Source organism: Mus caroli, chromosome 6, assembly GCF_900094665.2.
Source record: "Mus caroli chromosome 6, CAROLI_EIJ_v1.1, whole genome shotgun sequence".
NCBI lineage: Eukaryota > Metazoa > Chordata > Mammalia > Rodentia > Muridae > Mus > Mus caroli.
Window position 1 is genome coordinate 90920051 of NC_034575.1, and position 17886 is coordinate 90937936.

At 42.3% G+C, this 17886-nt stretch overlaps 1 long non-coding RNA gene across 1 annotated transcript in view; it reads left to right on the forward strand.

Moving 5' to 3' along the window:
* Positions 1-2531: 2531 nt before the first annotated feature.
* LOC110295874 overlaps positions 2532-17886 on the forward strand; it is a 68675-nt gene continuing 53320 nt past the window's right edge. Inside the window, exons 1-2 of the long non-coding RNA XR_002378126.2 lie at positions 2532-2654; positions 4446-4552. This is a non-coding gene — a long non-coding RNA (uncharacterized LOC110295874). The remainder of the gene's footprint in view (positions 2655-4445; positions 4553-17886) is intronic.

A 17886-nucleotide genomic window follows, 5' to 3' on the forward strand; every position in this document is an offset into this window, starting at 1 on the left:
TATCTGGAGCTGTAGACTATTCTGAAATATTAAAGCTACTAATTAAGTACCTTCAGTAGTTTAGGACTTTTGGTATTATCTGTTCTGACGAGGGTGAACTTTGGTAGTCTGTAGTCTTCAAGAGGTTGGTCCATTTCTTCTTTATACAGACATTAGTGGTTGAACTACCATCTGTACAGAGAAAGTGGCTGTCACAGTTCCCTTACCATACACTTAGTTTCTGTAAAGGACTCAGCACTGGTGTCTGTTCATCTTATTCTTGATACTGCTAATATTTTATCTTCTTTTTCAGTTTCTTAGTTTTACTAGTGAATTCATTTCTTCATTCATATAAGTCATTTTTTTCTTCTTGTTTTTCTCTTAGTTTCTGTTTTCAATTTCATCACCTTCTACCCTTTGTCATTTCCTTTTTTTCTTTGCTTTGGATTTATCTTGCTTCATTAAAATCGAAGCTCACTTTATTAATTGGAGACCATTTTTCTTGCTTTTGTTGTGTCCCATGAGCTTTTTTATGCCTTCTTTCTATTTTTCTTTTAGCTAAAGTTATTTTCTAGCTTCCTGTCCGACTTCCTGTCCACCTGTGTCTTACTAAAGCAGACTGTTTAATTCCCAATGCTGAGAGACCTGTCTCCTTGTCTCCCTTCTAGTTTAGTATGGTCCCTGGCTAAGAACATACTTCCCACTGTGACTCTTTCACACTTGTTATTGTTTGACTTATGACCTGGGACATAGTCTGTCTTGGTGAATATTCCATGTGCACTTGAAAGGGATTCGTACTTTCATGTACCTGATGGAATGTCTTAGAAAAATCAATTAGATCCAGTCGGTGGATGGTGGTGTTGAGTTCTTCTACACTTAGGCTGAGCTTTCTGTTTAGCTGACCTACTTATAACTGAGGGACGCCTGCTGAAGACTTTAACCACAGTTCTGAATTTTTCTATTTTTCGTCACAATTTGGTCAGTGTTCGTTCATGCATTCTGATTACTATGTTGTGCAGTTGTAAATATTTAAGATTAGTAGAGCCTCTGGGTGGTTGATTTCTTTCTTCTCGGGTCATATCCTTTTAATCTATGTCCACGTGTTCCTCTAGAGCAACTCTGCTGGCCATGGATCCTTTTGGCTCTCCTTCACTGAAAACATCTTGGTTTTACCTCCATTATTGAAGGGATTTCATCTGTTAGTCCTTTCTGGTGCTCTATGGCTTCCTTCTGGAGTCCACGACACACTGACAAGAAATCTGCAGTCATGTGTCTGCTACTTCCCTGTAAGCAATGTCTCATTTTTCTCTGGATGCTTTTAAGACATTTTTCATTCCTTAGCTCAGTAGTTTGATCATGTTTGAGCTGCCATTAGTTTTTGCTTTTACAGCTTGTGTCTTCTCAATCTTCTTGAATTCATAGATAAATATCATTTAACTTGGGGAATTGACAGCTATTTTTTCCTCAGGTAGTTTTTTTTCCCCTCTTTTTCTGGAACTTTGATGATATGACTGTGCGAACTTTTGTTAGTGTTTCATGTGGCCCAAAGTTTTCTATAATAATAATAATAATAATTACATTTTTCACTCTCCATCATTGATATTAATTCCTATTGATATATCTTTGGGTTTACTCAATATTTGTCACCTCCACTCTACAACTGATCTCAGTGACTTTTTTATTTTAGATATTACATTTTTCAGTTCAACAATTTCCAGTTTTTTTTAATCATTCATTTCTTTGCCAAGGACTTTTCAGTTATTTTAAGTGTGCTTGTTGGGGAATTTGCTTCTGACTCCTTAAAGATCTTTCTCAGGTAACACTAGTATCTGCGCTCTAACAGTGCTGGTGTATGTTGACTGCTCTTTCTGTACATTGAGTGTGTACATGTGAATACAAATGCCCAGAGGCTTTTTCCAGGGGCTAGAGTTACAGAAAGTTGTGAGCTACCTAATGTTGGCTGTTTCTCTGTGCAACCTGTATTTTTTCTCAGTCACTATGTGCCCAGTAATTCAGAGTGCATCTTGAGTATTATAAAATTCAGCATCTTGTCCAAATCTGATGGGAAGTGTTCTTATTCTTGCCGTAGCAGACGACGAAATCTGCTAAACTTCTGGTCTGGTTAAATTCAGACAACAATCTCCCATCTGTTTCCTGTGGGCACCCACTGTGATGTAATTTCAGTTTTCTAAACCTTTTCAGTGTTCTTCAGACCTGACCCACAAGTGTGCTAGGCAGTGGTTACTGTGGGGCTTGGACCACAATCCAGCTGTTCACTCAATACTTTAAGTCTTTGGCTTGCTGATTAGGGTGAAACTCGTGTAAGCACATCTTGGAGTAATCTTAGGCAGGGCTGCTTTCTTGCAATAAACTCACCGCCCCCTCACCTCCCACCCCAACCCCCAGTGTGTATGTTCTCATTTTCTTGAGTTCCTCTTTCTGCTTCTTTGACTTTGGTTATTTTTCCGTCATGTATACGTACCAAAAAAAAAAAAAAAAAAAAAGGAGGGAGGGCTTGCCCTCTGAGAATTGTTTCTGTATCTGTTTTAGCATTTTGGTTCTTGTTAGCCCCAGGGCCAGTCACTGTCGTGGCACCCACTGGAATGCTCGAGAGAAGAGGGACCCAAGAGGATGTGGGAGCAGAAGAAAATGGTGTTTGCAATATGCCTCTGCTTGTAAGGAATTTCCTACCCTCTCTTCTCAGGCCAGTAGTGGAAGGCTTCTCTGGGCCTCTTTTAGTATAACAGGGCTTATGTTTGTCTTTTGGGCAGTGGTGTGTTCAGGCTGAAGGACACTGAAGAAGGGTTAAAATTACTACCTGTTCGATGGCTCTTCAAATTCCAGTCTTTCCCTCTAGTCATTGTGTGACCACTTTTTTCTCAGATACCTCCCTTAGCTACTTTATGTACCCATCTGGGTTTTATAGTTGTGCTTAGTGGGTGATTCAGAATTGAGTGCACAGTTTATTGTGCTGGGACTAGGAACTTCAAAGCTATATTTATTTTTATTTTGTTATTTTGACACTGAATCTCATGTAGCCCAGGCTGGACTTGAATTCACTGTGTAGCTGAGGCTGGTCTTGAATTCCTGATCCTCCTGCCCCCAGCTCTGGATTGTAGGCATGTACTACCATACCCAGCTCAAAGAAAGCATTTAAAATTCACTTAACCACCAATTATAAAGTCTTAGATTATACTTTGAGAATCATTGGTCCAAGAGGATGGTTCAATCTCCCTTATGATGTAATAACACATTACTCGCACATTTATTAGTGACCTGATCATGACATGGGCGGTGTTAGCAAAAATCTTGTAACAAGTCAGAGTTTCAAAGTGGCTTTTAAAAACGATATACTTGGGTATATTACTTTAATATACTTGGATATTACTTTAACTCCTGGATGAAATGCACCCGAGCCAGTGATTAAACAGAGACTTTGGTTGTCATCCAAAGCTGAGAAAAGAAACAGTAAAGCCTAGAGCTTGCTTTGTTATCTTTGCAGTTCTGCAGTCTATCCAGGTCAACATGTTTAAGTGAATGTCATACAGAGAGAACGACATTTCCCCTCTTGAACGCCCATGCTTCTCCTAGGTTGCAGATCTTCTTCTGATCCTGCCATTGAGGAAACTCAGAGTTCCGTGTGTCTTTGTTTAGTTACACTGGCTTGCTTTCCTTAGCAAGGTCTCCTGGGATTGCCTCGGTGGTAGAGACCAGGTTATAAATGAACACAAAGTGATGGGAGGATTCTTAGTCTCTGCTCCCCTCATCTTTTGTGATTTTATTATGCTGGTGTGTGTGTGTGTGTGTGTGTGTCTGCTTATTCATGAGCATGCATGTGTGTTGAGGGATACACGTTGGGTGTCTTCCTCAGCTACTTTCCATCTCATGCTTTGAGGTAGGGTTTCTCACTGAACCAAGAGCTCATGGAGAGGCAAGCGTGGATGTCCAGCAACCCCAGGGAGCCCCAGAAACTGTCACCACTATCAAGCATCTGTCACTGTTGGGCATGCACACAGGTAAGTCTGTATCCTACCACAGATCTAACTGAGTGCCCATGTTTGGGCTGCATTATTCACAATCTCCAGGAAATGGAATTAGATATTCATCAACAGAAGAATGGCCAGTGAGAATGTGGTGTCTACACATAGCAGAATGTTACCCAGATGTTATGAAAAATGAAATGATGAAATTTACAGGAAAACGAATGGAATGAGAAAGTACTATATACTATGTGAGGTGACCTGAACCCAGAAAGACAAAAAGAAAAACAAAAACAACCAACCACATGTTCCCTTACATATGCAAATCATAACTTTTAATGTTTATAAATAAGGAAATCTGAAATGTTGGGAAGATATGAAGGAGGGAGGGGAAATGGGGAAGAAAAGAACAAAACCAGATTGTTTGAAAAATGCCATAGTAATGCATACTATTTTGTATGTTAATAGTTTTCTTTTATTTTAAAGAAACTGCCATTCCTGAAGGCGATGTAACTCTTGGCATTCTGGCACACGTGCTGGAGACATGATCATAGGCCCATGGGACCCGAGAGCCTCAGCAAGTACACATGGCCGTACAGTTGGCTAAGTTGTTGAAAACAGTTTACTTTTGACAGCTGCAAGTCACCGTAAGTGAGTCTGTGTATGACTAAGTGTTCAGTGGGATAAATACCTAAAGAGGTGAATTCATTCATTGACTTTATTTGAAGATAGATGTTTATGGCAAAAACAAAAGATGGCAAAGTCAAATAATTTGTTGTATAAACACTTCACACTTCATATTTTAACAAATCAAAACACCACACCCAGTAACCCAGTGTCAAAGTGGGAATAATATAAACAAACTAACCGAACTCAAGAACTCTAGCAAGTTATCAGTCAATTGCCTCGATGTTTTCCAATGTTTTACATATAAATGTATATATCTAGTTCAATTTCCTACCAAAAAGAAATTGGAATGATCCAATTCATAGTGCTTTAAATTGTTTGTTAAAAGCAAAATCTGAAAAAAAATTGTTTTTTAAAAATATTAAAAAAATTTTTTTTGAAAAAAATTTTTGAGGCACCATCTTATTATGTAGCCTTGTTGACTGGCCTGAATCTTACTATGTAGAGGAAGCTGGCCTCAAAGTCACTGGGATCCACTTGCCTCTGTCTTCCAAGTGGAGGAATAGGCCTGGGACAACTTCATTCTTTATTTAACCTTTTTCTTACCTTAAAACTTAAAATAAATCTAGCAGAGCCAAACAAAGCAAAACAAACAAACACCCCCCTCAAACAAACAGAAAAAAGTCTACTCCCATCACCACTGCCAGAAAACACATCAGTTCCAGGAACAGATGTGTTGGGGAGAATCTTAGTGTGTGTAAAACACTCTTCGCTTTGAACACCATACACCACCACAAGGTTTTAGAAAGGAAGAGGGTTTGATGGTTTCTGAGGTAGCATGTGAAGGTCCTGGGATGTATTAGCTATCTTCTAAGACACTGCCCACGTGTAGAAGCTGTGTACCCAATCAGGTACGGGTCCCTAAATCTAGGAACATTTTGTCCAGGCCAATTTTCATTTGTCCATCCATGACCTACTACTTTCCCTGCTTCTTTATAAGCCCTGCGTGGAATTGTCTTTGTTCCTCAGTGGCTTCCCTCCCTCTGCTTTCCACTGATGGCCAGCTGGGGCACTGTCAGAGGTGTTAGGTGAGGATGGGGTTCTGGCTTCCCTTGCTCCTTCCTCCAGTTTGATTCTTCTACTGAAGGCTCCATCTGCCTCCTGCCTCAGGTGTACATAATCTTAACTGGCTATGGTTTTACTCAGTGTGTTTTCAATTTTATACAAGAGTAATAGGTATTTCATTGAAAACTGTACTGTGGACTCTGTGCTAAGCTAGGGTGTTTGGTAGGTCAGGGATGTTAAAGGCATTTTCCAATCGTGATGGGTGTGCCTGGATGCAGCTCTATTGTTAGGAGAAGAACATCTGCACAGGTAAAGCTCCTCTCTCCTCAGTCAAGAACAGAGCCACCCAGCTCCTTTGTAGCTACCTTCAAGGTTCCTTCTCATTTTCCTGTCTCTTCCTTTAGCCTAGCACACACTTTTTATAAACAACCGCACCTTTTTATTAAACTCTCCCCTACTGTCTCAGGAGATGAAATCACGGTTTGTTTCAATGTTCAGCAGACACCCCACCCCCATCCCTAGCTCCACTGTGTCTCCCACTGAGGAGCTAAGCAGACCGTCTGGTATCTGAATGGCAGGGATGGCTTCAAGATGAGGCCTTATTCCATGGTCTTGCGGGAGAAGGAAAGCATCCCAGAGGAAAAAAAAAACATGGGAGGCCAGATGTGCACCCTGAAGTCAATCAGCCAGCATCAAAAGAGGAGGCCGGCATGCTCTCCTAACTGCCAGCGACTTTCAGATAAGGCACTACAGCTTCCATTGCTTTTATGTATGTCCATCTCCACAGAGCAGAGAAAATACCTTCAATGTTTCAGGCTCATACACACTACTAGAGGGTTTAGAGGGAAGAAATAGCCTTTTAAACATTTAGTTTGACAATTAAAATGTATAAAATTTGACTTACTCTGTTGATATGGTTTTTCTAGCCCTTTTATAGTTTGGAGGTGGGTGAATCTAATTCCTATTTTCATGAAGAAATCAGGAGTAGATGGGTAGTTAGATGTTATTGATCATGGTGGTAGTGGCTGAGACGACACCAGAGAAAACAGTTATTAGTATACTTCTAATAACCAATGTGTAGCGGTGAATTACTTAAGCCACATTGGCTCCCAGTGGGTCACACTGCCAGTCACTTGCCCTCTAGATTCTCAAATGAAACGTACACACACACACAAGCTAATTTTGAAATGCCTTGACTAGCTCAATGGTTGGATATTTCTAATCCTCATTCTCCCCTCCAACTTTCCCGAGTCAANTTGCTAAATCAACATTTCATCTCTGCTACCTTGGACCCAATCAGGAGAGTGGCCGCTGGGGCCATTTTCCCGAATTCTTCCATGGCCTGTTGTTTTCTTTCCTGCAGCTCTTACATCTGATCCTTCTCCCTCCTTGTCAGGAGTCACGGAGATTCTCCACTCTCCTCTCTCTTCCGGCCCCTCACCCACATAATCTAAAAGTCCCACCTTCTTCTTTCTGCCCAGCCATTGGCTGTAGGCAGTTCTCTATTACCAATCAAGGCCAGTGGGAGGCAGGGACCCTTAGGCATGGAAGCTCGGCTTTTTGGTAACTGAAAAAATGACAAAGCATTAGAACCAATTCCCAACACTCATGCCCACTGATGACTTTATTATCCAGCCCTGTGAGCACCACTGCCATGGTTTGGGCTTGAAAACCAAAGATCAGCAATGTAAATAAGATGTCAAAGCCATATTATTTATAAGCGTTCTAAGAGTCTGGCTAGATCTGAACTTGCTCTGTTCTTGACTTCATTGTCCAGCATTAATCTCTAGTCATATGTCACATGATGCTTGAAATGGTCAGTGTGAAATGGTTACTAGATTCTGAGGACTTAATATGAAAAAAAAAAAAGAGGAAAAATTCATCTCAGTAATTGTATCCATATGATATGCTTGGGGTATATTGTTTGACCACAAGTTCATTAATAACATTCAATTCAACTGTTTCTTTTGCTTTTTAAAAGTATCCTTCCTTACTGAAAAATTAAAAATCACAACCATGGAGCTGGGGAACTAGCTCAGTAGAGGAAGTGCTTGCTGCCCAAGTGCTTGAAGACCTGAGTCTGAGCCTCAGAATGCACATGAAAATGGCAGACCGCTACAGTGTGCTTGCAATGCTAGTGCTCTAGGAGAGGAGACAGATGGATCCCTGGAGCCCACAGGTCAGCCAGCAGAGCTGAATTTAGGCCAATGAGAGACACTGTCTCAAAAACCAAGGTGGTTGTTTCCTGAGTAGTAACACTGGATATGACTTTTGACCTCCACATTGGTGAATACATGTATGTACACTGCCCCCCGCTTCCAACACAGCAGCAACAGAATGAAACAGATGCTTGCTTTTGATAATGTTTAGGGGCAGTAATGGAGGAAGGTGTTCAAAACACACTTGTGTGGCTTCCAGGACACCAGAACTTTGGACCTTTCTCTTCAGAAGGGTGATGTGCTGTGTGGGGTTGTGTTGTGTCTCTAAGTATCCTGGTGGCTGAACACAGACAAGAGCAAACACTTCAGAGTCTCTGGCAGAAGCTGCTTGGAGAGCTACTGCCAAGCCATCGGGCCAGCAGATGATGCTGACTTCTTGTGTCATGAGAGTTGAAGCAGATTTTACTTCACGGCAGTTACTTTCATGTCTTGAGAAAAGAAAAAATCCTTTCAGATGACCAAATCCAAATCCCATTTAACAAATATGTGGCTTTGCTTCTTTTGTGCAACTGAGTGCTTCATTTCTTCATTTTTCCCCCTGTCCAGACAGGTCCTTGGGCATTATGGTATGCTTCTTACATTAGAGCTGACATGTGTAGGTGTGGTGTGGTGTGGTGTGGTGTGGTGTGTGTGTGTGTGTGTGTGTGTGTGTGTGTGTATGTGTGTGTGTGGTGTACTTTTCTACACAGATGATAATGTCTGGTTTGAAGGCTATGACTGAGTTTGGCAAAGGACAAAGACTGGTGAGGACAAAAATCTATGTGTGTCCTACACAAAGAGCTTCACACTTCTCCAAGTCCTTGCGCATCCATGGCTGCAGCAGCACCTTCTGCATCTTCATGAAGGAGATGAGGACCTGAGGTGAGGTAGGATCCCAACTGAGACCTGGACAGAGGCTAGCACTGTAGTCAGTGAGCTTGAACTTAGATTTTGATAAATTTTTCTAGTCACATGATCTTGGGTATGTTTCTAAACTCCTTTGGACTCTGGCTTCTTCATAGAATGTGGCTAATAGAGACTCAGACAGCTATGTCCATACTATCATTTCATTTATGTGACGTTTGGGAGGAGGCAAAATTCGACTAGTGGTTTTTCTGGGTTAGGAAGCCACAGGGAGGTTCTGACCACAAGGACTCGGCATGAGGGAACGTTTTGGAATAAATGAACTGATAGGTATCTACATGGTGCTGGTTATGAAAATCCATAGATAACCATACAGCAAAACAGTGATTTTTAATCAATATAAATAAAAATATATTTACGTTTAATGTAAATAGTAACAAATGTCTCTTGTGCAAGGCTGCTATACCACCAGGGTCTACAGTACGGAGCAGAGTGGCAATTGAAAACTTCTTTGCGTACGTGTCAGTGGGTTCATTTGTCTATGCATGTGTGGTAGCCAGAAGACAATCCTAGCTGTTGTTTCTCAGAAGCCAGAAGCCACTCCCCGAACCTTTTTTTTGAGACAGGGTTTCTCACTGGGGCCCTCAAATTCAGCTAGGCTGACTCTAGTAAGCTCCAGGGATCTACTGGTCTTCAATTCCCCAGTGTTGCCCACACCAGCAAATAATTTTTCTATTTTGAGACAGGATCTGATTTGATACAGTATATAGCCCTGGATATCCTGATGCTTACTGGATAGACCAGAGTGGCCTTGAACTCACAACTATGCATTGGTCTCTGTATGCTTCTTGCTGGAAACAAAGGCATGGGCTATGTGCATGGGTTTTAACTTGGCCTCTAGGGATGGAACTCAGGCCTTTTTTTTTTTTTTTTACAGTTCTACCCTGATATTCTAGGTCTGACCACGCTGAATAAAAATGCAAGAGATTGAGCCAAGCAAACTCAATGTAACTCTTCAAAGTGGTGAAAAGAGAAAAGGCCAACATGCAGGCCCTAGCTGCAAGGCTCATGTGGTGACTGACAGGTGATAAGAGATAGTAGGTGGGCACTGGCTAGCCTCCACAGTCACCCTGGTGACAAGGGAACTCATGAACCATTTTATCTCCCACAGAAAGCCCCCCTAGCCCCTACCGTCTTTACTCTTAACTTCCCAAGGTGCTTCATACAGATTTAGTTGTTGCTTGGTTATTCATTTGGGGCACAGTGCCAACTGGCTTGGTCTGCCTCTTGCTATGGAAAACAAATCTCTCTTCCATTTCTCATGTGTTCTGAGCTTAACAAATAAACTACTGTCTAAACTTTACACTGATTCAAGCAAATGACCCACCTCTTGCTACCTGGAGGACTTTCTGCAGGCTGGGGTTTTATTTCTTTTTTTTTTTTCTTTTTGGTTTTTTGAGACAGGGTTTCTCTGTGTAGTCCTGGCTGTCCTGGCACTCACTTTGTAGACCAGGCTGGCCTCGAACTCAGAAATCCGCCTGCCTCTGCCTCCCGAGTGCTGGGATTAAAGGCGTGCGCCACCACGCCCGGCTCAGGCTGGGGTTTTAAACAGATGAAATATGACGGACAGGTTACAGTGTGGTCCTCTGAGCAGGCAAAAGAATATTTTTAGCTGCTGGTTTTCCTGAATGACCCTGGTTGTTGGCCACCATGGATAGCTCTTGGTTTCTTCTGTCTCTATACACAGAGATGGAGTTGGCTCATGAATCCAGAGCATGTAGTTTTGAAATAGAATTTCCTGGTACAAAGGAGCCCAGCTCCAGGGCTCAGGGATTTCTTCATCACACTTGGAATTTTAGGATGCTCTGAGGTTCAGATGGTTTCATGGTGATGTATGATGAGATAAGGGGTTTCCTCTCCCTTCCCCCAGCTGGGTCCTCTTCTATGGTTTTGCTCGAGTGATTTGCTATTTCTTGGTTTGTGGCTTTAACCCTCCCACTTCACTTCTCTTTAAGTGTTGCAAAGAGAGAATGTGAAGGCTCAAGCATGCCTGAGAAAGGGAATTATTGATCTAAAGTTTTCTAATTTGCTTTGGAGAACTTCTGAGGGTGGCATTTTCAGGGAGGGTTTGAATAGAAGTGCCCTAACCATTTGGACATGGTGGCTCACACCTGTGATCCTGGCACTTGGAAGGCTGAGGTAGAAGGTGAGCTTCAGTCATCCTTGGTTAATTAGAGTGAGACCTTGCCTCCAAAAGGTTAAAAAAGAAGACAAAACAAGCCCAATTAAAAAAACAAAAAACAAAAAACTAAAAAAAAGTGTCCCAAATGAAGTGCTGTCTGTACTCAATGGACACATTCAAACAGAGGATGAAGGATTGCTGGCCAACGTACTGAAGGAGGCCTGAGAAAAGTTCTACATGTTCCTGAGGTTTCAGAGTTCCCCCAAGGTTAAGAGCCTATGGTTTACCACAACTTCTAGCTGAGACAGCAAGACACTGAATCGGAGGGTCCAGCTCACCTTTCTGGAACTTAGTTAAAGTATGCTGGTCTGACTTCCTCTGCCTGGTCTTCATTCTCTACTTTCTATTGTATTAGATCATTATGTGCCCTGGGTGTCTAGCATGTATGGATCACTTCAATCAGCTCCTGCACTCTCTGGCTTCTGGATGAACTCTGTGAGGTGATGGGATGGGAAGGGGAGGGGAGTAAGGAGTAGGGGGATATGGGTTAATTCCAGAGCTCTTGATAGATTGGGCACATGGTGAACATACTTCTTGGTCCCAGGCAGCTGGCCACTCCTCAATATCGTGTGCTTCTTCCTGGCATCTCTTTGGCCTGGGGATGGGGGTGGAGAACATCAGACACTCCAACCTTACTCAGCCTCATTGGGCCATCTCTTTCTGAGAGACCCCAAGTGAAAAATTTTAAAAGTAAACCGAACATGCCCAGAGACATTCTTATTCACCACCTTCATGGTACAAACTGAGCATATTCCAAAGCATTCCTGTCTGCTATTTAAAATGTCCAAACATTTATACTATGCCCTTGAGCTAAGCATACATAACAAGTGTCTGCCATCTTTCCTTCTTGAACTATGACCTTAGGTTGAGCATGCTCAGAATTGTAGTCCTTCATCAAACATGCTCAGAAACCAGCCAGTGCTGAGATGCTTTCCCATGTGATTATATATATATATATATATATATATATATATATATATATACATACATATATATATTTCCCAAATCCCCACAATTTCTCTGAGAAAAGCATTGCTTTAGAAAGAATTCCTTCTCTTTCCATACCTGCTGGAGGTAGCAAATTGTTCTCTGCTGTTTATTTCTTGACTGTGCTTGTTTTCTGGTCCTACTTTCTATTGCACTTGCTCTAGGTGCTTTACAGGGTACTTTTGGAGACACAGCAGGGATCATGGATAAAGCAGATATGTTCGTTGTGGTGGCTGTTGACTGTGTGGGATCTTGCAACTTGAGGAGACAAGTTCTGTGCTTAGATATACGACCGGAGCAAATTCAGCTAAAAGTAAAACAGATCAGCTCTTACAGGAACTCCATCAAGCTAATGCCTTCATTTCTGGCTTTCTGAAGCAGCAGATTGACTGACTGTCCCTTGTGGACCAGCTGTTTTGGCACCGCATCCAAGCACAGGCCTTGGACAGTGTCAGTGTAATGACAAGGTTAAGTTTGCAGAAAAGGCACAGGGTTGGGCTCTAGAATTTGATCTAGCCACAGGGTGATTTGGGAGGGTTCAGATCAGAGGAGGGCTGGATGCCAGGATAAAGGAAGGATGTTGTACCCTGGGATTCATGCAGCTGCCTGATCTCAAAGCAGAGTGCTGGCTGCTCTGGGGAGAGGGGAGCACCTGCAGGCTCAGTAACAGGAGCAGAAAGCTGATGTCACTCCAGGGAGGACAAAGCAGGAAGAAAAAATGTCCTCATGAGCCCAGGAAAAGATACTAGGGGCTACACAGGAGGTTCATTTCAGTTTTTGCTTCATGGAGCTGAGGAGAAGACATTAGAAATTGTTGGGGGAGGGAGACACTATTGGTTGTAGATAGCTCTGATTTACAACCAAACTCTGTTTTCTTGAAGAATAAAACTTGTGTGAAGTCAGGGGGTGTGATTTGACTGCTTGTTTGTAACCTCAGGTCTCCATGGAGAAGAATGTAAGCCTCTTTGGACACATTCTTCTTTAATGGTTGTTTGGTAGATGTGCCTAGCCACAGACAGTCCCTCCTAATGGAAATGGTTAGGTACATCTACAAAACACTTCCTGGACTCAAGTCTCGGAAAACACTGTGCATGAGGGATTGCAAGAGTCAGAGGAACAAGAGAGTTTTCTGTGAGATTGTATCTCCTAGTAATGTCAGACGCTACAACCATTAAATCTCATCACCATGACTGCATAGACATGAACAGAACAAAGATGAACCCAACGGGCATGCCAAAGTGGTTGGGGGAATGCCCGTGAAGCCTCATTCCTACATAAAGAACTATAGGTAACTAAGGAATGCCAAGAGTGGGAGAAATAGTCTTCCCTAAAGAAGAGCACACCGATGAGTTATCCAATACCAAATGGTCGGCCCTGAAAACATACCTACCAGTGATATCATACAGACTGAGCGGGTTGTATTTAGGAACACACACACACACACACACACACAAAGATATCAGAACCACTTTTTTAAAAAAGAAAGAAAACTTTTAAAAAAGGAAAAAGAAAAAAGAAGAAGGAAAGGAAAGAAAAGAAAAGAAAAGAGAAGAGAAGAGAAGAGAAGAGAAGAAAAGAAAAGAAAAGAAAAGAAAAGAAAAGAAAAGAAAAGAAAAGAAAAGAAAAGAAAAAGAAAACCATTTAATTTGGGGGCTCATGGTTCCAGAAGGTTGTAGTTTATAACCATCATGTCAGGAGTATGGCAGAGGGCAGACAAGCATGGTGCTGTAACTCAGCTGAGAGATTACACCTGATCAATAAGTGTGAGACAGAGAAGGCTAACTATGAATAGAATGACCTTTGAAACCTCAAAGCCCACCCCTAGTTACCCACCTCCTCCAACAAAGGCCACACCTCCCAATCCTTCCTAAACAGTTCTCCAAATGGGAACCAATCATTCAACTATCATGAACCTATGAACTTCATTCTCATTCAAACCACCACAGAGGCCTTTGCTTTCTACAACAAGGAACGTTTCCTCTCCTAATAACAAGAAGTGTCAAGGTCAGAGGTTAACTTGAGGTTAATGCTATCTTGCTATTCCTTATGTGACCGCATTGGCATGAACAGGTGACTACCATCATTCTAAGTAGCACATCAACAGTGTCCAGGGAAGGACATATGTGTTTTCCTCCCCTCCTCTTTTCATTTTATTTTATTTTTTGTTTTTGTTTTTGTTTTTGTTTTTGTTTTTGTTTTTGGTTTTTTCAAGACAGGGTTTCTCTGTATAGCCCTTGCTGTCTNGGAACTCACTTTGTAGACTAGGCTGGCCTCGAACTCAGAAGTCCGCCTGACTCTGCCTCCCGAGTGCTGGGATTAAAGGCGTGCACCACCATGCCCGGCTTTTATTTTATTTTGTAAAGATTGAGTCTTGTCTGTGTAGCTCAGACTGGTTTCAGTGTTAAGCCTGTTTGAACACTGTATTAACTCTTGAGTGCTGGGATTATAGTCTGCACTCCTGGTTTATCCTGTTTTTCATCTATCTTACCTGATGACCCTAAGCAGGCTTTGGTCTATGTTTTCAGTGTGCATGCACATGTGTGTGCATGGGGAAGGGGTGTTACATACTCATCTGTAAACAGATTATGCACAACAATAATAAAAAGAGTTAGTCTTGACATATGGACAACTCAACAAAAGCATGAGCTAATTTTGAAGGAATAACTGGTAGAAAGGAGTGTGTGAGAGAAAACTAAATGGCAGTCCTTATGAATGGGTACCTGAGTAGAACACAGGAAACATGAATGTGGATAGGGGGTTATTGGAAACAGAAGGGTACAAGAGGGAGGGAGGGAGGGAGGGAGGACAGAGCAATAGAGAAGGAGAGTAGGTGAAGCCCCAATCATCACTAGATTTGTATAATAATGCACAAAGAAATCTTGCTTGGTATGGTGATTAAGATAAATATAAAACAAAGAAAATGTATATTAGTATATAGGTTTAACATGAAAATATTAGAAACATCTACAACAGAATGAATATATTTAGTATATAAAGGACTCTTACACAATAGCAGGGAAATAAAAGAAAACCCTAGTTTAAAAAAAATTTAATAAGCATGAATATGTTATTTATAAATGGGTATATGCAAAGGTGGAATATATGTATTTCCTTGAGTAATAAAACAAGTACGGACTAAAACAAAATGAATGGCTGCTTTGAAAGGAAGCAAACTTCCACTGTGAAGGCCAAGGCAGCACAGCAAAGCCCTAAGTGAGAATGCTTGTCTGCAGCACAGCTTCCCAGATCCCCCTCGGTACCTCAGAACTCCTCATGTGTTGGTACAGAGCAATCAGAGACATTTCGGCCCTTCTAGGTAGCTCTCTGGCAAAGTGCTAGTTTGACCATCTCCAAATGCCAGGCCCATTGTTCTCTCATTTGCTGCAAGGAAGTCCAGCCTCAGCCCCTCCCACTCAGTGCTAGGTATTGAGCCCTGGTCTCCTGCTTCCTCAGCATCCAGCAGTCTTCCTTCCTAGCTTATCATTTAGGACACAGGGCATTGTTCACGTTTGGAATTCTCTTTGCCTGCTCTTAAACTGAGCTGGAAGCAAACCAGCTTCAGGATGTGTCCTGGCTCAGCTGCTCCAGAGGGACAATTAATGTGGTTCATTTCCCATGACCCAGTGTATGTCTCAGCTTAGGACAAGGACTACTTATGTGCTGGAAATTGACCTTGGACTCCAAACTATTCTGCCAACTTGTCATCTGAAGCCATTTCATTAGACTTTTTAATGCATATGTGTACACTATGCGTATGTGTGTATGTGTGGAGGCCCAGAGACAACCCTGGATCTCACCCTTAGAAAGGTTCATTTATCCCTTTTGAGAAAGACTCTTTCTGGCTTTGAAGCTCACAAATTAGGCTAGACTGGATGGCCAGGGAACTCCAGTGGTCGGTTGACAGCACTGGGATTAAAAGCATGCACCACCACATCTGGCACTTTTGCATGGGTTCTGGACATAGGGCTCTGGTCCTCCTGCTTGGAAGGCAACTGAGGCATCTCTCCAGCTGTCATTAGATATTTAGAGATTCTAAGTCAGAAATCAGGAGGGTACAGAACACGGGGCCAAACCCAGCTAGTCATATGTTCTTATAAATAAAGTTTTATTGAGACACAACAACTCCCTCTTGCTTACATAATACCTCTGGTTGCTTTTGAGCTCCAACATCAGAATTGAGTAGAACCATGGAGGTTTTATGGTCCCCCCCAAAGCCTGAAATACTTACTATCTGTCCATGTATAGGAGTCTGCTGACCTCTATCTGAGAAGGAAGAACAGATAAGAAACCCAAAGTGTATAATCAAGGTATATGCCCAAACTTCTACATAAATACTAAAGAAAAGCTGGAGAGACAGGAAAATGGCTTGAAAATGGCCATAGGAGGTCAACCCGAATTTTGTATGGCTTCTGCTCAGCCCCCAAAATATGTAGGTGCCTCATAGGGGCCTGAGCCAGTGCCATGTCTCACTGGGAAGAGGCAATGTGTTTGCATTCCCAAATGTGAGACATGGAGCCAGTACTCCAAACAGGACTTAAATGTTCCCGCCAGTGATGGTTTTGCAATCTGACACATCCATCCATTAGGGCCGCTACATGGAGCCTCTGGCCTGACCGTAAAACACTCAGCCACAGACCTCCTTGGGTTTCAAACAGGAGCCCAAGAAAGCCCACAAGAGAAACCTGTTTATATAATTTTGGTTTTCTTTAGTAACACACAGCGGATGTTAGACGAATTTTAATCACTTGCTGTGAGGATGGATTTCTGTGGCAGCCTAAGAATGACAGAACAAGACGTCCAGAGCTCTGGTTTCATGTCTTTTAATTTTTATCATTGTATGTGTATATTTGTATATGAATGTATGATGTGTGTTCAAGCATGACCTCAGGGGTCAGTCATTGCCTTCTAACTGCCTCCTAAGGGTTCACCATAGCATATTCCAAGCTAGCTGACAGCCAGCTTCAGGAATTGCTGTCTCTGCCTTCTATCTCTCTGTGGGAACATTAGGATTAGAGATGTGCACTACCATGTTTGCTATTACCCAGATTTGGGATTTGAATTTAGGTCATTGTGTGTCTGTAACAAGCACTTTGCATACTGAATGACTTCCCCAGCTCTAGTCTGCATTCTTAACCAGAAATGGAAGAGAATAAAAGGCATGTGAGAGAGTATTGTTGAGGCATTCTGGCTTTTGACAGATGCTAAGCACTCTACTTCAGGATCTCACTTCCCATATGATGGGAATGGTCCCATCTTACCTCCTTATGCATGGGCAGAAAAGTGAGGCCAGCTCTGTGTTCTCCAATCCTGGCAGTACAGAGCACTGATCTGTGGGTGCAGAGATCCCCACTCAGCCCACCTGCCATGGGGCCCAAGGGTCTACATTTCTCACAGGTTCAAGGTGAGTTCCTACAGCTGCCCCAGACTGTTCTCAGCAGTCTTGCCAGGTGTTCACATGAGCAATGGATCTCACAACGGCTTTGGCAGGGCCAGTTCTCAAAGCAGGTGTGGATGTGTGATTCTATTCCATTTGAAGTCACTTTTAATAAACTAATGTCTATGAGCTTCCAAAAGAGCAGGAATGTGTTTAACCTACACCCTAGAGGGATTTACCTGCAACAGTCAGCAGACACTACTTCCAAATGTTATTTTTGGTAATCTTGGGAATTGACATTTGGGTTATGTATGTATGAGCCACATGAGTCATTATATTGGAACTTTGGCCTAGGAAAAAAGACCTGTCAGCCTCAAGATAACAGACTCAATGCTTACACAAACTAACTTTTCCCTCTTGGTGTGTGTGTGTGTGTGTGTGTGTGTGTGTGAGAGAGAGAGAGAGAGAGAGAGAGAGAGAGAGAGAGAGAGAGAGATGGAGAGAGAGGAAGAAGGCTAAGGTGAGGGCAGGGGGAACAAGAGAGGATAATAGAATATATGACATAAAAAC